General features: G+C 40.9%; 1 protein-coding gene across 14 annotated transcripts in view; it reads right to left on the reverse strand.

The window, feature by feature from the left end:
• The window catches only part of TSPAN4 (tetraspanin 4), a 395182-nt gene that overhangs the window by 243188 nt on the left and 127644 nt on the right, over nt 1–24350 (reverse strand). For 10 of the 14 annotated variants that reach the window (XM_015286701.4, XM_015286696.4, XM_046942328.1 and 7 more), the window contains one exon: nt 19211–19292. The exons of 3 other annotated variants lie outside the window; for them this stretch is intronic. The gene's annotated coding sequence lies outside the window, so the exon portion shown is untranslated. Of the gene's footprint in view, nt 1–7628; nt 7697–19210; nt 19293–24350 lie in introns of all 14 variants that reach the window. One more of the 14 variants, XM_046942327.1, reaches the window with a different exon arrangement.

A 24350-nucleotide genomic window follows, 5' to 3' on the forward strand; every position in this document is an offset into this window, starting at 1 on the left:
TTTCTCACAAAACCCCACAGCTTTCTGAAGCAACTAAAATCAAATCTCTCCAGCAATAAAGACAAAGCATCTTCAATTGTGAGCAGCGAATTGTGTGTTTTGATGGATTTACTCCAGTACTCAGTCAACTTGGGAAAGTGGCGAAACCTCAAGCCTGACAAAATGACCAACTGAAACCTTGGAGATCTTCTGAATAAGGAGATGCAGCAGAAACCACCAACAGCTGCAGTCATTAGCAGCACCTTCTTCTAGTGGAAATTGCTGCTACTTCACACTGCACAACCAGCAGACACTAACCCCTTCAGAGTAAAGCCAGGCACAAGGAGGCTGGAACAGAATGCTACCACCGAGCCTTTTCAGCAAGGGTTCTGGTTCAGGATGCTTGTTTTGCCATGTTGGACTCTGTCAAGAGATCACAGACTTGGCATGGATTCAGTAAAGACTGAATTTGGGCCTTGTAGTAGCCCAAGCAAGGAGTTTGGAACTTCTGTATAATTAACAAGAAACTAATAAGCAGTTCTGTATTTAATCTCTTTCATTTGAAGCTCTTGGAGCTCTTCAGAAAAATTAAATCATTAACAATCTTGTAAGAAGATGTGTGCCTCAAGCCACTGAACTCTATGGACTATTCCAGACTTCAGAGTAACATTGAGTACCATCATCACCATTTATATGGAAGCATAAAGCAGAAACATATAAAACTACCACCAGTCATTTGTAAGTATGTATGACTAGATCCTAGTTAGGGTATCTAGCTGAGGATTTTTGACACTAGTCCAGACATTACACTTCCAGATACCTCACAATACCCCCGATACTGTGAAATACAGCTGAAACACTTTGTCTGACATATGCATACTGTAGGTAAGGAATATTGTGTATGCAAGATTCAAAGATGCCAGCTTCCTATCCTCTCTTTCTAACAATTCCTACTGTGACATTGTGCTCAGCAATAAAGCTTCAGAGAAAAGAGGAAGAAAGTATCATTAGTGGTTATGGCATTTATTTTCCCACATAATTGCGTCATACTTTGAGGTCCTCACGCCTTAGCTGGCAGCTAAGAAATCTGCCTATTGATGAGAAGTAGTGAATAAATTCCTTATTCTCCCTCACTTGCACATACAGCTTTGCTTCACTTTTTAAACTATCTTCCTCTGAGAACCCACAAGCATTGCTTCTTCCAATCCCTGTACCACAGCAAGGGCAGCAAGCAGCTGGTGGGTGCTCAGCTGCTGGCCAGGGTCAGCCTGCCACACCTCCCCACCACGTACCATGCGGTTGGACTACGCTGGACAATATAAATCCAAATTTAATGGACTGGATTTTTTCTTGTAGTAAAAGAGCAAGAAAACCCACACAAAAGTATTTAAAATGTCCTCATAAATCTGCTTGCTCTTTCCACTCCTCCTCCTTATTCCGAATGCTGCAGCTCTTGCTTTACTTCCCACTACGATTCGATGGTTTGTTTTTATACTACGATCCTGGTTCAAACTGATTGATGTTCATTGCTGGATGCTACGGTGAAACTATGAAATCTCTTATTTCTGTTTCAGTGCCTACACGGAGCTAGCTGGAAATGACTTTTTCCACTTTATTTTTAGCCCTCTTTCATTTATATTATTCTACTCTCTATTTGGAAGTTGTGGTACGCAGTTTGAGTTGAAATGCAAAAAGCAAAGCGTCTTCATGTTCTCAGATCAGCCAAAAAGGAAGAAATCCAAACATTTGTTTTAGGCAAAGAAATATAGAAATCTCAACTACACCCAGCTTCACACATCCTACCGCTAATTCTCATTATGCCAAAGGCAGTTTTCCCCTTGGTCTCAAACATGCTGCTGTTATTTTATCTGGGTACAATGTCCTCTTTTCCTTTTCAGAAGCAACTTAAAATTATAGTTTTCATAAACAATTGCAGTAGTAATACATCAATCTGCTTTTCATGTGCAGTTGCGAACAGTTTAAAAGGCTCAACTTACTAAAATGGTATTTCCTTTTGTTAGGAAAATGGTGCCTCTTTAGAAAGATTCAGGTGAAGCACTGGAAAAAAATACACTTCTATTTATTTATTTTAAATCTTACCTTTGAAGCCCTCGATTACATTCAAATTTGTTAATTCCATAATATGCCTACTTGAAACTCTCCATACAACAGTGTTGCCATGAAACTCATCCGAAGTGACTTTGGAAACCCACCATTAATACTTTTAATTCACATAACTCATTCAAAACTTTTAACTGCTAATAAGGGCTTTTTTTTTTTTAAGCTATCTGAATGTTTATTATTTTTTAACTATCTGAATAATGACGGGCTCTTGGCAGCCTGAGACTGAATTTTTATTTCCAACTGAAAAATTTCCCCCATAAAAGGTGCCCATGAGTGTATCAGTCAAGTTGCTCATTAGAACTCAGCTCCTCTACCACAACAGGGTTTAACAAACAAGCAGAATTTAAGCAGTGTTTTAATACCAAAATAAAAAGCAGGAATAAAAACAGATTTAATGGCAACTCTCTGCACTACTTTATCCAAAAGCATTAAACCAACTGAACTAGACTTCACGCTACAGTTATGTAGCCATGTAGGACACTGGAGAAAGCTAAAAACTAAAGCAGCAAGGCCAGTTAGTAAAGCAGTCAGCTAGATGTAGCTTGGCATCCAATGCACGGGTTTAGCCTCAGTGAAGTCAACTGCTGAGAGTCTGAAGTGACTCCAAAATGTCATTCTAGCCATTACTTTTTGGTCTCGTTTTTGTCACCTGCCTGGGTCTGTACTCTCTCTCAGAAATTCTGGCACATCCATTTGCAGCTTTTCTTGTTCCTGTGGGTCTGTCACACCGAGCGGATATAGAAGCAGAACGCACAACTGAGATGATCTTGTCCTGCTGTTGAACTTGCAGCTCTGTAATGCCAGTAATAAAACTGCTGACATCTTAAGCCACTTCCAATATCTTTCATTAACCTAATGTGAGGCCCTGTAATGACTCAATCTGAATCAATCATCTCAACCCTTGCTGAAGACCAAGGAGATTTCCTTCCAGGGGAAACAATTTTTGGTTTATTCATCAGCTGTTGGAGAACAAGCACAGTGATATTCAGCAGCATTTCTTTCAGCCATCAGGTAAAGAGGGGTTGAAAAGCCAAAACGTGCAATGCAAAAAACTCCATGACAAGGCAAGTGATGAAGCCTTTCTTCTTCAGTGTAAAGTATTCTTGCTGTTACCATTGAGCCTGGACCTACATACATGCTGTATACATATAAATATAAAATACGTAGACATTAAAAGTAGAAGTGAAAGGACAAATATTTGTGAAGGGCATAAACGGATCTGGAATTAAAATGAAATATATCCCTTGCAAACAGGAACGGACACTTGGCAGCTAAGCTGATGCCAATAAAATAAGTCCTATCCCATAAGTTCACTCTTTACACATATTATTAATGTTTTATCTTTCTTCCGCAGGAGATGAGTAAATCCTACTGACTTGTGTAGAGGAAGGCTGAAGTTCACTGCAGTTAAGATATCTGCACTTTGTTCCCTAGGAATATCAAACTGTCACTCTCTTTAGAAAAAGCTGCATTGAAAATGAGTAATCAGAAGTGCAGAAGTCCTGGTTATTGTCCCACAGCATTAAATACAGTGAAATCACAGCACAGTCATGTATTACACACTACAGAGCCTGACATTTTCATTGTTAATGTCACCTACAGCTTAAGGCTTTTTCCCCATAAATCAAGCAGGATTTTTTTTTTCTCCCTTCCCAAAGTTGTCTAAGGGCTATATTTCAAAAAACAATGTCATAGTTGTCACACACTATCCATATTCATTTAATAGAAGAGAAGATTATTCAGTCCATAAGCTGATCCTGAGCCATGTCGTACAAATGCATCTCCCCCCTCAATGTCACTGTGCTAATTGTTTTTTCTCATATTTTTACAATACTACTAACCAGAAAAAAAAAGTCTGAATAATCTTGAAAACCCTTATTTTTCCCTCACTTTCAGGCCTCTTTTGGTTTGTCTTTTTTCTTTAAAATAAACGCTAATGACAAGTTAAGGATTGCTCCTGCTCGAGAACAGAAGCACAAGAAAGATGAAGGCGCAGTGACTCTCCAAGTCCCCCGACTGACACCATCCATCTCAGACTCCTCCATGCATCAGTAAGATGGGGTTTGCAAGGTATGGAGGATTTTTTAAAATTCAGTCCAGTTCTGGGAGATCTTTGTACAGATCTTCCTTTACCTTTGTCACTGCACTACATCACTGCATTTTTAGCCAACTCTAAGACATACAAAAGAGCAAAAAATCACTATAAGGCTAGGAAGTGGATATGAAAACAAATGTTGCAAGAAGCAGAGAGAGGAGAGTGCAGGGTTTTCTCAAACATTTCCTGAACAACATGGGAGTAAAACAGCTCACAAGATACTTTCCTCCAAAAAACCTTGGCCTCTCATGTCACCGTATTACACACTCCACCAGGACACATGTATGAGCAATTCACTTACTGCTTTCTCTGGCCTAGCCTCCACATGTGCTTGGTTGCTCGAATTGCCCAGCTGCTGTAAGGGATTTGGGTGACTCCAGACTAAAAGTATGTTTCGAGGATTAAAGTGCTAAACAGGATTCTCTCAATCCACTGCTCATCTATTGACTGTGCATGTTACCTCACTTCTCAGTGCTTTTGTTTTCTTTTTCCATTTTCAACCATCTTAAAAGCATTTTTAAAAAATAGACAGGATGAAACTTCTGTCATCCAACATCCTATGTCCAGTCTAAGCCTTTTCCCTGTTATATCCTTCCCTTTTGTGAGCACTGAGAAATAAGCACTTCTCAGACAATCAATCCAATCTGTTCTTGACGCTGTGTAAGAGGAGAGAGATAACATCCAAGAGATGCTTACTTCCTTTGGCAGAGGCTAGACAGACAGCTCGGATGAATTCCATCCCATTGATCCATGAACACAAGATCCTTGTTCAAAATGACAGAGGCATCCAGGAGATCAAAGCATTAGATATCAATTGCATTTACTCATTTTGTGAATGCCTTAATGTGCTCAGAGTGTGATCTCTGAATCAAGGCTCTTCCATAACTGCATGCATATACAGTCCCCTGGCATAATACAGCCTAGCACAGTTGGGAGCTACAGTTGTCTTTGTAGCCTACAGGATCAAAGGGTGAAAAACTGATAGATACGTATATAGACTCCAGAGCAGTGAAATGTGCTTCATATTGAATCATATGTGTTTAATCGAAGAAAAAGTGTTTATCTCATTCGCATTCCAATGCCCAGACTGTCTTTACTGCTTATGTTAAAAGACTGGGTTTGCAGAAGAAACATCTGTTTACTTAGCCACTTCCTTCAGCTCCACTCTGCCTGTCAGCATAGGCCATTCTCCCAGCAGCATTTCAGTCCCTGTGCAATGGGAGTGATTCTCCAACATGCACATGAAAAGCAACTAGTGGGAATCCATAACCCCAGACTTCAGTACAGACACTGATCACAAAACAACTTCTACACGAACCCATCCTCAGAGAAATGCAAACGCCCAATATTTTAACCCAATATTTTCTTACTGTTAAAGTGAATTTTCTACTGACCTGTGGCTACACCATGCCTTCTAAACACACACCAGCTCTCTTAGGAAAGCAGCAGAAAAAAAATGCATCATCACTTTCTAAATCCCCATAATCCTCTTTCAAGAATACTTCTGTGTATCACAAATTAACAGCTCTTCACCTGTCCCCCTCCTCCTGTACTGTTAGTGAACAAACAGGAAACTCACTTTGCATGTCCTATACACACACATTAAGAAGGGAACAAGCTACCACACTCAAGAGGATGCACAACCTGCTAAACAGTAAACCAAACCCCATAGGTTATATTCTGATCCTGACATTACATTTCCTTCACTGTAATCTCCTCAGAAGGAAGATCAACATGGCAGCATACAGGACTGGAGCCTTACTTTTACCTAGAACTACTTTATTAAGAGTTTTTTGTACCCATGGTTTAAGTCCTGTTTTACTCTTTCAGTGCCATCCACACACACAACAATGCTGTATTCATACTTCCAGTTTGCTAGACAGGACATGAAAAACACCCTGCCCCATAGCGAGTAGGAGGATTTCCCTACTGAAAACAGAGGGCTGTATTGAAATGAAAACAAAATCCAAACTTCCACTGAACGCTGTTTTCTTTCCATTTCTCTCCCTTTGTATTTGACTGCTTTGGTTTTATTTTTTAATTAAAATCTAATCTTGTACAATGTCTTTTTCAAAGCATTAATGGAATTCAGAATGGAACTGCCTACATTGCATTTAATTACTTCCTACTTCTACGCAGAGATATCACCTAGAACAAAACCTCCAATAAACACAGCAGCTCAGAGTCACTGCTCTCAGTGCAGCTGCGTAGTGGCTACTCTGGCTTTTTGATGGGAAATCTACCATTTCTTTGCAGAAGTCACTTCAAGTAATGTGACACAGAACACTTCAGGGAACGTGACTGGCAAAGTTAGCACGTTTGAATGATTTACTTATTCATTTTTTAAGGCAGATTGTGACCATTCACCCAGCTCCTGCCCAGACTTTAGTCTCGCACTCAGCTCACATAGAGTCTGCAAGTAATGCCATCGTGCCACATGTCTGCTGGGCAGATCAGGCAGGAAGAGATCCAGAGGGCCACTCTGCAGTCCTTCTAGACTGCAGCACATCATTCCCTGCAGCTGTCAAGGTCTGGCTTCTTTGCACAGTAACTGCCTGAAACTTTCTTCAAAATCCACTAAATAGTGAAAATGTACAGACCCACTTTTCAAGTTGGGATGTATAATACATCAGCTCATCGAAGAAGCTCTTCAAGTGTTTGTTCTGGTTCAAACACTCCAAACGTGGATTTTTTATTCTAATACTAAACGCACTACAAAGACTACAAGAGAGAGTACTACATCTCCATACATTACATCTTATTCAACACCCACTTTTTTTTTTTCCAAGTGAAATTGCAAACTCTTAAATAGGATCAGCATTTTAACTGATACATGCTATGAAATCTAGGAGGAGATTATCAGAGAAAAGAGGAATGCTGTCAGTTAAAATTCAATACCCTCCATACCTTCTATGATACTTGTTTCAACACCTAGGCTGCAAGGCCTCCCTTTAGGAAAGTCAACTTTATAGATGACATTACTTTCACTTTAAGAGATAAAAAACAACCTTACCACAAAAAGCCACTCCTCTGCACCATTCAAATACATGCATCTGACTCTTGGGCTACACTGAAGCATCAAGCATCAGAAAATCTGGTCTCCATTTTGTTTGGAGTTAATGCCATGTGCCTGTCAGTAGGCAAACTGAGTTCCTTTTGTTTCCTGGGTAGGATTTCTCACTCTTTATCTTCCAGCGTCCTGAAAAAGATTGCTTTCAAAATTGATCTTGTCAAGTCAACCAGTTTACTTATGAACACTCTCTAGAAAGCATGCCTTCTGAGTCTATCCATTTCCATTCATTCATTCATGGCACCTTGAGAATTTATGCAATTGAAAGACTACACTGGTAGCCCACACCTACAGATGTTAGTAACTCGTAATTTATTTGTGAAATCATTTAGTATTCAAATTGCATGTATGTATACATACATATGTAACCATATGTTTATGAACGCCACTGGCCGTCATTACCACCTGCAGAGGACACGTTAGCAAATCTGAAATGGAATCAGAAAAGTAAATAAAGCATAATAAAGGCCAGTCAGTGAGACAGCTGGATGGCATTTTTGTTGCCAAGCCAAGGATTTACACAGCAGCTCTTGCATTCCCCAAAGTACCACGTACAACAATATGAGGCAATGCAAGCGCTGGGGCCTGCCAGTAATCATTATGACTGAAGGACTTTTCAATCAGCCTACAGTGGAAGATGCAAGTTAAAAAGCAAAACTAAAAGCAACCACATACCAACCCAAATCTCCCTCCATCCCGCCACAATTCTTTCAGGATAGCAAGCTTTCAGAAAAGTATGACTTGCCCTTAATGGCAGTAAGAAGTCTTGTGCTTTCAAGGTATTGATTTTTTGTTAAAAAGGAAATAAATAAGAATCTGCCCTTTAAATCTTCCAAAAAACTGACACAGTACTCAGCCTGGTTTGCTACAGCACTCAAGCCTACAAGCATGTTCATAAAGTACTTATTTTTTTTGCTCTGTTCAGGAAGTACAATCTGAAACACCAGCGCAAGATACAAAAACAGCATATACAGCTTTACTGAAACCCAGAAATGAAGCCACAAGGACTTAAAATTGTCTGGAGAGCAAGGAACAGTAAGTCAAGTGAGCAGTTATTTTCTGTGCAGTACATGAGAGAATGACAACGTGTGGGAAGCTTTATTTCCTCCTTCAGCAAGGCCAACTATACCCAAATGCCTCATCACACCAACAACCGTAGGTGGACAGGGATGAACAGAAGATACACACTTGGAGGGATCTAAGTCCCATTCCAAGCAAGAGGAAGGAATTAATACTATACACAAACCAAATGACTCTGCAGCTTGCTTTTTCCAAGGGAAAGAATTAACCAGCTGGTATGTGCTATCCAGAATTGTATTTTCCCTCATACTCAGGGCTTTTGCAACAGAAATCCATTTCTGGACAGGAGACCAACATTTGCAAAGAAATCACATGCCCCACTAGCTAGCGTTGTTCTCTTGTTAATAAATTAGATTAACAGCAGAACAGTTGCTCTTTGTAGCCCCATCTTGAGAGGCATTTTTTAAGAGGGAGGCCTCAACTTGCTCAGCCATCTTGAAATTCAGGCTTCACCAGGCCTCTTGAAAGCAATTACTCCAAAGCATTTTTGTACATGTTGTGCTCTTCATGGCACTGTGATGTACAGAAGGTCTCCCCACTAAGAAAGCAGTTCTTCCAAAAGGAAAAGAAAACACAAACCATTCTATCACATCTTCAGATTGGAGTTTGAACTCTTTTTGACTCAAGATTTCATCAAAAAGAACCCCTCCCTCAAAAAAAAAAAAACTTACTAAAAAATTAACCTTAATATGCAAATGTACAACTTCTACAACATTTTCATACGTACTTTTATCTCTAAAAATCTGGTTTAGATAGTATCCCATAACACTGCCTCGCATGCAGTAAAGAACAGAGGGTCTTTAAAGGAAAGCAGTTCCTGCCAAAGTTGGCCTTTGCTCTTCCTCCTTGGAGACATAAGAGTAAGGGGGAAAAAAAGAAATAACATACTGTATGGCAAAAGAAAGCGATAACACTGCCTTCAACTGGAATACAGGCACTACGGAACAACAGCAGGTAATAAAGAAGGAAAACTCTTCTGCACAATACTTTCTTGGACTGCCAATAAAGCATGCTGTCTTTTTTCCAGATGCAATATCAAACAAATATCAAATATCTTCAAGATTTGCTTTATCACAGACTTTCTACAGAACAAGGAGATAGAGGGAATACCTGGATTTTTCCCTGCATAGAATGAACAACCTTGATAAATATATTTTCAAAAGGTTTTGGTCTTTGGACTAAAAGAAATATTTCTGCTAGCACGCATGTGAAAACGTATCTCAAGGAGAAATCAGTGGAGGTGGCTCAGCTAAGAGCAGCAGCTCCATAGACATTACAATTTCAGATTCCACTGTCCATGTGCACTAGATGAGATGAGAATCTATACTCTCCCATACGTGCTATATCCTCTGGGTTTTACCCACAGAGTTCAAGGGAGCTCTCTCATGACTGGGAAGATCTTTCCAGCAGTGAAACACTTCACTTTCATGAACTTAATACCGTGTCAGGCTTGGTATGAAGACAGCCTACAAGAAACACTCCTTAATAAATGATCTAGCTATCCTTCTCTCTCTTCTAAGAGAAGATCTACTTCTCTCCTTCATCTTTGCTGGCAGATCACTTCTGATCAACCCTGGCACTGAAAGCTACAAAAATTGTAAAGATTACCCTCTATGGTAAGGAGAGAAACATTATTACACATCTGGGAAGAGAGGGGTCAGAAAATTGATGGCCATCTAACATTGTAAAGTCTTTTATAACTTTAAGATAATACAGCACCCACAGTTGTCCCAGATACGCATCAAGTGCCATGGCAAACATCTCTCACATGGGTATCTTTTTTGCTATCCCTCCACATTTGTTACGGAACTTTACGTTAGCAAAAACACTTGTGCTTATTTGGACCTTGTTACTCAAAGTGCTCTGGAGAACGCTATACACACAGGTAACTTCATAACATGTTCACAGCTTCTTTTCTGTATTTAGGTTTAAATGTTACGTCTTCTGCTGGAACACTACAAAAAAAGAGAGGTCAGCAACTGTTAAACAGAATTTCATCTGCTGTCATTTATCATAGGAGGCTGCGTTCCAAAAAGCGATATGAAATCAAGCTTGTTGAAATTCATCCATGACAAATGCTTATTTCCTGTCTCTGCTTCAATTTTATAGTGACATGCCTGCCCTTATTAGATTTAGTACCTGCTGAAGTCAAAAAGAAACTTAAAGAAATTCAGAATGGCAAAGATCTAAATCTTTGTCACACACATGTCCAGAAATCCTAACTAAGGGCTGACTCAACACAGAAAACCAGGACAACTCCTCATCTCAAATGAAGTACCTTTCATTTGCACGTTATCAAATGTAAAAAGTACTGGCAATAAACGAAATAAAACATAACACTTCTGTTACCCAAAGCTCCATTCAGTATTTCAGGAAGTTTCTGTGATCAAATTCAGCAAAATTAAAAACCCAAACAAGAAAACCTATGGCTCAGACATACTAGAAGCATTATTCAGGTGATATGAAGCCTGTTGATTTCACAAAGAATTCCACAGATTTCGTCCCAAATTAAATCTGAGTCAACAAAAACCGAGAAGTGGTGTTGAGACTGAGACTATAAACAGACCTTGAATCTTTCAAAACCTTTACAAATATTATCTCTGCTCTTCCAGAAAAGTTAGACCCCACTGGGAAATTAAATAGAAATGCAATATGCATTTGCACTACAGAAAAGGACTTCCACAATGCTGACTTTCTTAGCAGGAGATAACTAGCCTGGGAATTCATGGTACGGAGCACAACACTTGCTCTTGGTTTACCTTCACTGCTCTCATACTGATAACTCTTCAGACCATTTTAAGATGAGAGAAGCGTTAGCGATTATGATACTCAGCATGAAGAGCCGGGGAACAAATAAATTCAAGTTTAGCTTCACATCAGGAGCTGGTATAAAACTGCATCACAATTAAGGCTGTAGTTCCACATAATTATTTTTTACCGACAGCACATCTGATTTAAGAGGGCTACCCCTCCCTCCCCTCGTGCACGTCTGCTCTCCTCACAGCAGAGTCCACCGCTGCCTTACTTCAGCTGATTCAGTTATTTCCACTGCCACACTCTAAATTAGAGCTGTGAAATCATGCAGCAAAAGTAATGCAAACATAAATAAAGGAAGCTTTAATGAAGCAGTGGAGAACTTCCACCGCTTTTTGAATCTGGCTCCACGTTGATCATGGCTGATAACAACTTTTTGATTTCAGGAATTTGTTTGCCATTTGGGTCCAAGAGGTGACTGCAGAGAGACAGTGACATCTGAATAGACCACCATGTCCATTAGTTGCTCACTCACTGTAAAGCACTGCAGTTATTTTGGTCAGCGTTATACTCCAGCATGCGTATCGTATTTCCCCCTTAGCATAAATGAAAGGTGATGGTGAACTCTCATGTGTGTGCAGGCTATTAGTTTTAACTATCTCCAATCCAAGCAAATGATCTTGGACTAAGGCAATCTTTCAAAGCAACCAGAACCACCTTCATATTCCAACTAGTGTTAAATCAGAACCCCTGCAATTTAACTATAGGCATTTGCACACAAGCAAAAAAAAAAACCTCCACACAAAGTCAGTTCTTGGCCAAGTACAGGTTCACCAAAACTACAGGCAATGGAGAAAAAGAAAGCAGAATATCACGAACATAAGAAGTGGTGGTCAAACACACAATGAACACAAGGTTGTTTATCAGCCCCGTGTAGACGAAAGACTTTCTGGATGCAGAAATGCACTTCCCAGGGGCAGGAGCCGTGTGCTCAGGCAATCTGAAAGTTATTCCCAGCTCTTGTTTATTTAGTGGACATTTCCCTTGGTTTCTTCCCCTCTCGGCCCATTAATTGGAAACAGACGTGCTATCTCGCCAGATTTCTATGAGGTTTCATTCAGACAGCTATGAAAGTGTAAGGCATTAAGGTGAATGAGACCAGAAAGGCAAAGAATTCAGATTTTTTAGTTTTAGATATTGCTATTCTGTCCATAGCCTCAGCTACAAGGCAGCTGAGGGCTGCCCTGTTCCGTCACTGACCTTGGAGAGAAAGCTGTGGGAGCTGCTTTGGGGCTGAGCCTCTACTGTTTCACCTCGGCTGAGCTACAGCATCAATCCTAGAGAGACAGCAGAGCCGACGTGCTCAACAGTTAGTGCTTCTGGACAGGCACAAATAATTCACGGGCCAGTGGGTGGCCACAGCAGACAGCAATGTCTGAGCAATGAAGGCTGAGTTCTCCGCTGAAGCAAATGGGGACAGCGTGACAGCTAAAATCAGCAGAGCTCCAGCTCTGGACAGCAGGGAGCCTGGCCCATCCCAAGCCACTGAGTAATCTCTGTGCATCAGCAACTCATTCTTATTTCACCAGGACCTTGCAGCTTCCCTCTACACTTTCACCTGTTCAGTCTCCTTTTACTAACATTTTTCTTTCCCTCAATATTCTTCCACTGTCTTTCTCGAGTCTTTTCCATCAGACACATCTCAGCCCCTCAAATCTTCCCTCACGTGACGCACTGACCACCTTCTCTCATTTTCTCAAAGCTCAAAGTAGCTTTGTCAGACAAGAGATGCTTCCACATTTAAACTCTCCTGTTACAAAGAGATGGATCAGAGGGTGGGAGTTTTGTGGACTCAGCACACAGATACGCAGTACAGCGTTCCAATCTGAGGTGCACAGTTTTAGATGAAGAGGTGAGAAAATTGTTTACTTCTGTTAGTTTAAATAACATGAAAGGATGCAATTTTGAACCTGACTCATTGTCAGCAATACTCCCTCAGCTACTGTAAGCAAGCTGTGAGCTACAGAAGCAATGCCAGATGTAATCACTGTAGGCCCAGGTATGCTTAGAAATTAATCAGTGGCTACTTCCAAGTGGTTACTTGAGTTCAGTTTTTACTTTTATTCCAGAACACACGTCCTCACGGGGCTTTACATCAGTATAATTAACCTAGAGTAGCTGAACCAGGGAAAAATCCAGAGGTAGACTGATCTTAGGATTAACTTCTCACACAGAAATCTTTTCTGTAGGCAAGGAGCTGACAAACACAGCTGCAGCTTGGTGTTGCTCACCCAAGTCAAGCAGAAGATAAACATGCATCTCTGAAGGAGCACGCTCCACAATATTATTAATAGATCTTTTATTCTGGTTTGGCAAGCCAATAATACAAACTGGGTTACAGGAAACAGGCTCAGATCACATCAACTCTGTAGGAATATATGGGTAAAAAGACTGCAGGTAAGGACATAAGCCAGGCTCCCATCTCTCAGTGTGAGTCTAAACTCAGCAGTAGAGAAAAAACCAGAGGTTTTGCCTCTTTGTTTTCTCACTCCCTCCTCTCCTATTCCTCTGGCAATGTCCTAGCTAAACCAAGAGGGAAAAGAAAAGCTCCAGAAGTAAAACACCATCTCACATTACAAAACTCTACTACCGCCGAGAAGTTAAAACCAAAGCAACCACCAATAAAATGCATTTGCTTTTAAAGAGGGGTGCAGGCTGGGCAAAATAGCAAAGAGAAGGATTAGCTGACCTGCTAATATGACTTGTTTTCTGGGGTTCTTCATGCAAACTTCCCTGCCTACAGCACCGAGTTCTTCTTTCCTCATCTTTTCCATCACTGCAAACACCTCAGCTTATGTTGGCAGAGCTCCAGTTTGCAAGCACCTGATCGTTCAGAGCAGCCTCTCACAGCCCCTCTGCTTAAAGGAAGAGGTTCTCATGATAAACTGTCCATTAAACGTAGAGTTGTGCTGACCAAAAGCTGTCCACCAAGTACAGCAACAACAGAAAATGTATAAAAAGCACAGGCAAGAGATTTTTTTCCCCCCACATGCTGCAATTCCACTTAACTGCTTTTCGCGACACAGGCCAGGCCTGAAAACCTATCATCCCAGAAACAGTAGCATTTTCCGGATGTATTACATCCATTAGCATCACCTCCATAAACATAGCTCATGAGAGTCTCCAAGGAGTTTAAAGGCCAGCTTTTATCTACCACTAGTGAAGTAAGGCAAAGCCACCTCAGACAGAAGTCCTCCTTTCAGTGCTCTCCACTCAGCTCTTGACTCCTGTATCAAGTTTTCAGATACCTGCTATACCGTTTGGGCAGAGGAAGAGTGACTCATGAATACACCTGCAGTTCTGTTGTTCCTGAGGTGACACCACACGTCAGACTTTTTCAGCACTCCAGGGATGTGCAGCATCCTAAGAACCCTGAAGGATGCGGCCACTCATTTAAGAAACTAATTAGGGAATAATGAAAACCCTAAAATTCACTTTATGAATGGAGTTGATCAATTTTGCCTCGCTTTTCAAGACAATAAAAACCCACATCCTAAATCAGAAAGCCAATATTCAGTATCAGCACACTAATATTCAGAATCATTCTGAATAAACGAAACAGAAGTTCTCTGTTGTCAGTCCTTTTATCCACTACAAGCCAATCGTGTCACCACTGCTTTTCAGAAGCCTGACTCTATCTTCTTAGCACTGCTGTTACAAGATGGCTTGACTGCAACGAACATGGAATCAGTTGACCCAGAAAAAGAAATACTAACATCAGGTTGGATTAAAAAACAGACACAAGTACAATGTCTCTCAGGCTGTAAGCAGCCACACCAAAGAGCTGTAGTAATACAGGGACTGATCTGGAAACAGAGATCCCCCATTCTGCACTTATTCCAGGCTCCTAAACTTTCCTCAGCCTTCCACAGTTTGAAGCATGCGAGAGACCTACTTCATGTAATTCAAATAAGCAAAAGTTCAATTACCCTTTGTTACAATTCTTTCATTTTTCTCAAAAAGCCAAGCTCTTTTTGGGTACTGCATACTATTAAGATAAAGAACTTACATTTGCAGAGCTCAGTTTTAGGCTCCTTTTAGACCTGTGGATATTCATTTACTTACAGGAAAATATACAGAAAAGCCTGCTTGTTTCATTTACCTTACAGTCTTCTCTAATAGGAATGAAAGCTCCCTCATAAGGGTAAAGATGAAATAAGTTTTTGGTAGTCAGCAAGATGTGTTTATTCTCAAAGGCCATCAAGTCTCCATTTCAGTTTAAAAGAAGACACGTAACAATGGCTCTTACTCCTTCAGGTTAATCGACTCATTCTTAGCACATTGGATACCACTGCATTTCCCTTTGCCAACAGTACATACACAGCAGCAACACCAGTGGGTACTTTAAATTACACCTGTCCTACAGTGTTACAGCTAAATCTGCTCTGGGAGCAGGACCAAACTTCATCTGTACTGCGCTCCTCAGCGGTGCCTCCCATTCAGAGGCTGCAGAAGCTGAGATGTTGGCAGAGCCAGAGAAAAACAAAGCTCAGCTAGAATTTCAGGTCCGAGAGGTGTGTAGGGCTTAAAACTGCTTTGTAGGATTGAGGTATAAGCGGCTTACCACGGAGAGTCTGGGATACTGTCTGTAATCAAATCTAAACCTCCTGAGCACCATTTTGTCCCAGCCATGATCCCAGATCTCTCCTTTACTGCAGATCTGACACTCCAGCCTGAGTTCACATTTTATAGGGGAAAAACACAGAGTAATGAAAGGAGCTCCTGTATTTCCTGTTTAACATTTCAGTCTTCTCAAGGGTAATAAAACAAAATCTCCCTACAACAACAGATAAGTCAGACAAATAAAACGTCAAGCTACTTTAGAAATAAGATAGTCAGGATAATAGAATAAATCTCTTGGGTAGCCATTAATTGCCTTCCTTTATGCATTTGGCAAAGATGCTGCCAGAGGATGTATGATAACTAATACAAAAAGATGCTCTATTTTTGTATCTCTTCTTTAAAGTGAATTTAGTGCTGACAAAAAGGTACCTGATTAATATCTGGGGAAATGAAAACCTTCCACACATCCTCAAGAGAAGTGCTACCACTGACAGTTCTATTAACCAGCAGTAGCAGAGGCTGCACGGTCAGACAGAGGGAGCCCTGCACCACGGCTCCAAGGCTGGGATCCCCTTTCGTCTGGTCTGCCATGTCATTGTGGGGGCAAACTTGCTTCTGTCACACAGATCTTCCTTTCTGCAGTGCAAGGTTAATCGCACTCCACAAAACATTGAGGTCTCTCAGCGCAAAACCCTTTGCAAAAGCTCTGTATTTTTATTAATAACAAATTCCCAAGCAACACCCATAACATAAAGGGAATACATTTCCACACCGACCAAATTAGCAGCTACAGTATGAGCGCAGCAAAACAGACCACAGCCATATTTGCTCCCCTGCATTGTGTTCTGCAAAGCAAAGAGTAAAAGCCCACAGATAGTTACTCTACATCACAAAACAAGAGCATATCTCAGACTAAACTTTTCCTATTATGTTTTCTGAATGACTTGGCATTGTCACCCATAATACGGCATGGAAATACTGCACTGCTCAGCCCCTATTTTTGATTAACCAGGTGCTCTGGGGATTTCTGTCTATCCTTACTCATAATTAAAAGTTGTTATTCCCATTTCCAATGCACGCTTGCTGGCAATTAAATCTATTTGGAAAATAATAACTTTTTCCTCCAAAGAAATGATTTGCTATTAAAGTAGGCCTGTTCAGTTCAAAAGTTAATTCTGATCCTGTCCTTTGCCTACGTGCTTCCTCATCTCCCAGCGACCCTCACAAGAGTTGGAGAAATCCTGCATCTCTTAGAAGGTAATCAAGACTGTCAGAAAAGATTGCAATAAGATAATGAAAGCTCTTCTGGCAAGCCCTGCTTCTGCCTTGAGAACATATGGATGTGCTAAGCAAAACTCCCCTTTATGAATCGTCCACAGGATTTCTGAGGACAGTCTGGCAGTCCATTCCATCAAGTGTGGTTCATTCCTTGACTGAGGTGCACACAGATGAGCACAGAGAAGCTTTCGGTTTGCAAATCTTTTCCTTGGGCTCAGATTTCTGATGCTGTTTTCACATTACAGGCTAAAATCAAGATTTCACCTTCATGACTTCTGTTGCCATTTATAGCTAGAAAAGGGCTTCTGAAGTGAGATTTTCACTTCTTATTGATTACAGCTGTCAAAAGAGCCTGCAAACTTTCTCCATCCTGTCAGTCCCTAGGTATTTAGCATGGCAAACCAGTCTCCTTGTCAGCAGTGAGCCATGAAGAAAGAAAAGCTGACGAAAACCACAAGCCAGTGGGGAGAACAAAGCGTTACTCCCTTCCACAATGACTTCATTCCTAACATCAGGCACGTGGGCAAAATGTTTTCTGATGGTCAAAGGATCATTTTAGATGCATCAGATAGTCTACAACCTGACAGCTTGTCATCTACGCTCCTCGCCTGTGTGCAAGTATTGCACAGACACATTTGCCTCACTGGCAGAGAGGGACGGAAAGATGTTGGCATGCCAGTTTCCTGCACTTCCATGTGGGCCCTCGTGGTCAGAGTGGCATCTTGGCTAAATGAGGCTTGGGTCAGTTCAGCCACTGAAACCCTGCTTTCTGTTTGCTGCCTCCCTTTGACTTAGATCTATAATTCATTCTGGGAAGTGAAAGAAAAGTTTCTCAAGTACTGACACAGTAATTCCGAAAGCAAATCAATCCCACGGCCGCTCTACAGAATTAACCTGCCACGTCTAACTGTAGCCTATGGAAACAAAATAGCCCTCCTGAGGTCCTGTGACAGCTGCAGCCATGTAGTCCTTCACAGACAACACAAAGCATGAAGAAGTGGTTGATACAATTGTCACAGAATAACTATATAACACCAGGCTAAAGAACCTTAATTCCAGTTCAAACTAACACTGAAGTCAGCGATAAATAGAAGCAAAGAAAATACCTTTTCTCCCAGAGAACCAGAGAGTGAGAGTTCAAAGAGGCTGGTCACTGAAAATCAAGAAACACAAACACTCCTGACAGATACCAGCATGAGTATACCTGAGTCAGAAGATAGCCTCGTTAACATCAGGTGCAGGGCTCCAGTTCCACATCACACCACAGGCCTTGGTCAGCTTCTCATTGAGCATGAGCCGCAGAAGCCTGCAGACCCATGTCTGATTTAAATATGTACTACCAATTCCCAGTTCAAGCACTCACAGTGCTGTAGTGATTGCTTTTCTGAGTGTCAACATTGAAATCCAGTGTATCACCCCGTTTCGGGGTCTGATAATCTGTGAGATTATCCTAAATAGATGTAGTTGTCTTAGTCATTTGGTGCTGGGTGATCAACCGTATATTTACAAGGACAGTGTTAGAAGGCTGCAGCACATTTTTTCCCCCATCTGTTTGTCTGTGCTTCTAATACTACAGCACGTTTATCAACACCAACACCATTTTTTATGACTGGATTGGATGGACTGGACTGTTTTTTTTTTTTTTTTCCTGCTGTAAGTACAGAGATTATCCAAAAAAAAAGATGCACCCTGGGAGGAGGGAGTGGGGAAGAAGGAAGATGGACAGATTTCATGCATGACTTCAGCAGACAGGATTACTTTTTTTTGAAAACCAAACAACATGAACAACAGCAACAAAAGGAAAAAAAGCAGTGAAGTCTCAAAATAAAACAGCCTTCACCACAAAGGGAAAAAAAGTAGATACGTGACTTTGGTTGGTCACTTGACTGGTAGTACTATGAGGAGAGGAACCTGGGATAGTAATTTAGTGTTCTCTGTTCCTCTCACCCAAAAGACTCAGCACAACACCTCTGCAGCCCATCCCACTTCAAAGGAAAACAGAAAACACTGTACACACAACATTCATCTTGTACAGCAGTAAGCAACAGCCCTGCTACCAGCCCAATCTATTACACTACATATAAGCTGCTGGAATTGGTCTTTTCCACTCTTTAAGAAGTCATGCGCTGAAGACCTGAAATTGAAATGCAATCAACTGCTCAGAACTTTATTATAGATCAATAAATCAGGAGCAGCCATCTACATACCTGATGCAGGAATGGGAGTTCAGAGTGCCCAGCAGGATCCCTGTTGATTAGGTGGTCTCTACGCAGCTGGCAAAGAAGGGATCTGCAAAACAGGAGTCTGTGTGTCAGAAGCCACACACGTGTCTTTTGCAAAATGCAAGGAAAACAGCTTCCTCCAATCATGTCTCTTGGGAAGGATGAAAGAGGCCCAGCCCAAAATGGACCCTCAGTATCTGGCTTAAGTCCCTGGATTTAAACCTAATAGAAAAAAAAATAAATAAATAAAACTCCCAGAAAGGACTAAGTATTCATTAGCATGACTAACGCAATGGTGAATGAAACCCTTAGTTTCACTCAAGCAAAGTGTCTACAACTGCTGACAGCAATGGCAGCAGAGCATCGTGTTCTCATGCCGGTGGGAGAAAGCTCTTCACTTTCAATGGGACTTGAGATCCTTTCAACCACAGGCACTTCTGAACGTCCCACACAGAACATCTCCACTCAGAAACACGTTCAAGCACTTAATTAAAACAGACATTATTACTTCTCTGCATAATCTTAATCACGTTAAACACTGGATCAGATATGAGCACTTCATGGATCCGAGACCGAAAAAAGACAAGTACATGAATTCTAAGCATCCAGAATATGTAATCGACTATTTTAGGAGAAAACAAATCTGAAGAACTGAAAGTACAAGAAAGTAACATAGCCAAGTTAATCTAATGGAAAAAAACAAAAACACAGATCAGCTTCCTAAAATCAAAACGTTTTCATTAGTGGGAGCACACTGTACAGAAAAGAGAGATGAATACATGTAGCACTGTGGGGTAAGACGACACCTGACAGCAAGACTCCATGCCAAACTAACTGCACGAAAGCTGGAGGCCAGAAATACTTCTTTAAGCAGCCAATGCAAAATGAGCCATCAGTGCAGGTGTAGCTCATAAGTACTGTACTCAAACATACATATGATGAATGGTTTATCCAGTGTTTCAGTCCCAGTGGTGTAAAAAAGCAAAACCTGCATCCCAGGTCAAGTCACTGCCCACACAGTACTCTGTAATGAATCTTCATTTCATCACAATAAAATCACATCCTCAGTTGACGCTCATGTACGAACACGCGACACTCACAAACACCACAGAGAGTCTTCTCAAAACCCTTTAGACATTCAGCAGGTGCAGATGTTAGATTCCATTCTGAAGTGAAAAGTCTGTGAATACCAGCAGGCTTTAGTAAGCAGGCAGCTTGGTGATGCTTCCCTTACTCCAAGAACCCAGAAAATCGGAGAACAGGAGATCTATCAAGCACTGTTGCTTGCCTCAGCTTTGCCCAGGCTCTTCAGCTCATGTAACCCCAGCTGCAGGCTGGCTGGAATGCCTTGAAGGAAAAACTTAAGTGGAGAACATTACAAACAGGAGGTTTGATACCAATGCAATGATGCCAGTTATTATTTAAGCCGGGATTAGTCCACCGTGGGTGATAGGAACCATCAGGATTGGATGATTAAGAGTGCAGACTAATCCTCAAAGACAAGATGCTAAAGGACCTATCAGCCGACTAAAAAGAGTGAGATCAGAGAGTGATTTAACTTCACCAGAAGGCCTACAAGGCCTCTGACACTTGTTTTCCCTGCAGGCTTTCCTTGCCTTCATTTCAAAGTCATTGAAAAGGGTGAACTTCAAACACCTGTTTCAGCTGAAGAGGATGGCACCAGAGGGTGTTTTATTCAACCAAACAGATTCTACAAGAACAAACACAGCTGCTCAGCACTCCTATCTTCTACTTCAGGAGTAAGAAAAAAAGGATCTGTATGTTTTAATTACTGAAAAAATGAGATGGATTAATTAGGTTAAGGTTCTTCTAAAATTAATTAGAAGAAATAGGGCCATTCCTTCCTATTTAAGCACAATGTTAGTTACGGATGAGTACCGAGAAGGAAAGAATACCTACTGCATAGGTTACACAATTCAAGTACAGTATTGTAACAGCTTTCAGATAAGAAGCAGTCCTCTAAGAGGAAAGGACTATAAACCATTGATTGTGCTGATGGGTCTTTACCCACTTGTGGACACTTCTGTTATTTAAAAAATAGTATCACTGCATCAAGCTCAGAGCTTACGGTGCCATGCAAGATTCAAACTCTGTGTTCCTTAACAGCCTCTTCAATCTAAGATGCATCCATTGTAAAGGAGTAGAACATTCACAGCTGGAAAATGTGTCTGAAGTCTGATCTTCCAGCTGCTCTCAACAGAAGATTTTGTAGAAGTGAGGCATGAACAGGAGAGCACATTGGGATAATTCTACCGCCAAAAAAAAAAGAACATCACTGGGAATAAACACTGACTTGGAATAACTTTTTCCACAACATACTTATCCAAAGTTTCTGCTTTGTTTCTGTTGCAAGAAAAGTGATTTTGTGCCCAGTTTATCACTTGATCTGGCAGAATATATATCTCTCTACAGAATTTCCTTGGCTCATTCTAAGAGATCAACACAATTGTAATTCCTCTGTTGTAAATCCTTGTTGTGTTTTAGTACAGCAATCTACATACAAAGATACAACTGACTGGGCTGATAGCTTAGAATAAATTCTGGACTACTGTCTGAAGCCAAGGAGAAGCTCTGCTGCCCACCTAATGAATCATAACTGTAGGTCCACGTCACTGAAATGGCTTCTTCCCCTTTACATCGTTTTAATCATTTGTTTTACGAACTTATTTTTTCACTCTGCCAGAACACCAGACTAATAGGGAACATCAGCATCTATTTTGCTGAACATTTTTTTAAACCATACTTTCAGCATCTAAATATTAACCATAAAGTTCTTTAAACTTTTGGGATTTTTAGCCCTTGAATGTTAAATGAAGGATCTCTTTACTATCATCAACTACATTTTGTTACAACTCCTTGCTCTGATAGCCCGTTGCTATGGCTGTTGACCAATCACTGACAATAGCTCACATTATCGTAGATAATAAGCTAAAAGCCCGCACAACTTCAGGCTTACTTGACATCAATTACACAGTGACTTCTCGAACTTCTGCTGTAGAAGTTCCCTTCAACAAAAAGTAAGCCTCTGAACTTACAATTATGTATTCAGCTTTAACAGCAGCAAAAGCAAAACAATTAAGAATATAAAGTCAAAAAAATGTTTTTGCCCCTTTGCTCAGTGTTTAAATTCTACTTGTCCTCCTAAAAGGAAGAAAATGCTGAAAATGTTTGGCTAAAAGATTTGAAAGTTTTTAAACACAAGTTTAAACACAAATGATACGAGTGAGATTTCCACCATGCCCTAAATGCAACTAACAGGAAGGGAACTGAGTGTCTCCTGGGAGGGAAGATGTTCATGGCACAAAGCCTCTTTGCCCTGCTCCCAAAGGCTGAGCCTTGGCTGAACCTAGAAGTAAGAGCAGATCTGCCCTGGCCAGACTGGGACAACTAGGCAAAAATAAAAGCAACCAAAAAAAGGAGTGGTGTATGCTCCAAACCTGGACTAGGAAGTACCTGACCAGGAGCAACGCAAGCCCTTGCCTTTGCATCTGGAGCAGCTCCTGGAGAGCAGTATGAAGAAGCAGCTTCATCCTGCAGGCAGCTCCCACCCAGGAGTGTGGTTTGAAGCAGAAGGATTAGGTAGCATGACCACAGCATTAACACACACAGACACATATAGCACAGCAGCCAGATAGCCATTACCCTCCAGCCTTTCCCAGCATGAGACTCCCTACCAAGAGAAGAGCTTGTCATAAAACAATGTATTAAAAAAAATATACAAAAAAAAAACAACAGAGTACTGGCACAGTGAAGGCTCTATTTTTCAGGAGGATTTAAACTGGGTACATTTTCTAGTCAGTGAAAGATTTCCATTCAAAGTTATTAATTGGATTGTTTTCATTTCAAGGGGAGATCTATTGACAAAATACTTCTACCATCAATAAAGAATCATCAATTCTGACATTTCTGTGGAAAAAGAGACCACCAAAAAACACATTTTGATTCAAGAACCCGACTGCCAACTGACATTCCTGCTGCTAAGTATTCTTTGGGCATGGTGCTGTCTTCTGCCTGAAAGCAGCAACATATACAACACCTACTACCATAAGACAGCTTAAAGCCCATGGTATGAAAAGTCAGTTGAATCTGGAATTCCTCCAGGCACAGAATCCTGTAGCTGACTTTCACTTTCACCATATATCCTTTCCTGACCATCCCCATCAGGGATCACATCCCCATCAGGGATCACATTTCTCTACATCTCCCGGAACACCAGAAAGACAAAGAGACTGAGTTTTCTCCCTCTCCTTCAGCAGAAATACATCAACCCCTGATGATACCAGGATGCTGCAGTCTACTATTTCATAAGAAAAGACAGGAACAACAAGTTTTGTAGGCCCCCAAATCTAACATGGCCACCTACATGTTCTCCCTCGTACTGCGCATCAGCTTTGTATAGGAATGACTTGTGAAAAACCTCTATACAGTTTTGCTACAACTAAGTACGATTAAAGCTGAGGCTAGTAGATTCATTACACAAATAATAAATCCCAGCAGCTCAGAGACGTAGCACCATGGGGAACAGGACAGTCTTGATTGATAAGAATTCACCCAGCTCCCACCAAGCAACTTACATAGATGAGGAATTCCAGAGAATAAAACCACATTTCGCCTTTTCTTTCTTCTTTATCAGATACAATTTAGTAACAGATATGTTTAAACTGGCCAGAAGCCAGAACAGTCCAGAGGAAAACAAAACCTTACGTCAGGCTCCTGAAGCTCACAGAAACAAGACTGCAAGGAGGTGCTTGCTCCTGTCTGCAGTGACCCAGCAGCCATCAGAAAAATGACAGGGGTCTTTTGCAATACATTTTAAGCTTCAATGAGTGAAAACAGAAAGATTATAATATGTCAAGACAAATCAATCTTTTGCTTACACGGAGCAAGTGATTTATCTAAGGAACACTTGAGGTTTTATAATCTCAGCTGATGCTTAGAAGACATTAAAATAACAAGACAAGGCAGGTGAATCCCACTCCAATGCCTGGCATCAGACCTCAGTGAGCAGGAACAGATAACAGGTGAGAATAAAGGAGGAAAAAAGTGGAAAGCACAACTTATGTCATTTATAGCATGATGCTACATGACTAGAAACCTACATTAT

This window comes from Gallus gallus, chromosome 5, assembly GCF_016699485.2.
Source record: "Gallus gallus isolate bGalGal1 chromosome 5, bGalGal1.mat.broiler.GRCg7b, whole genome shotgun sequence".
In the NCBI taxonomy this organism is placed as follows: domain Eukaryota; kingdom Metazoa; phylum Chordata; class Aves; order Galliformes; family Phasianidae; genus Gallus; species Gallus gallus.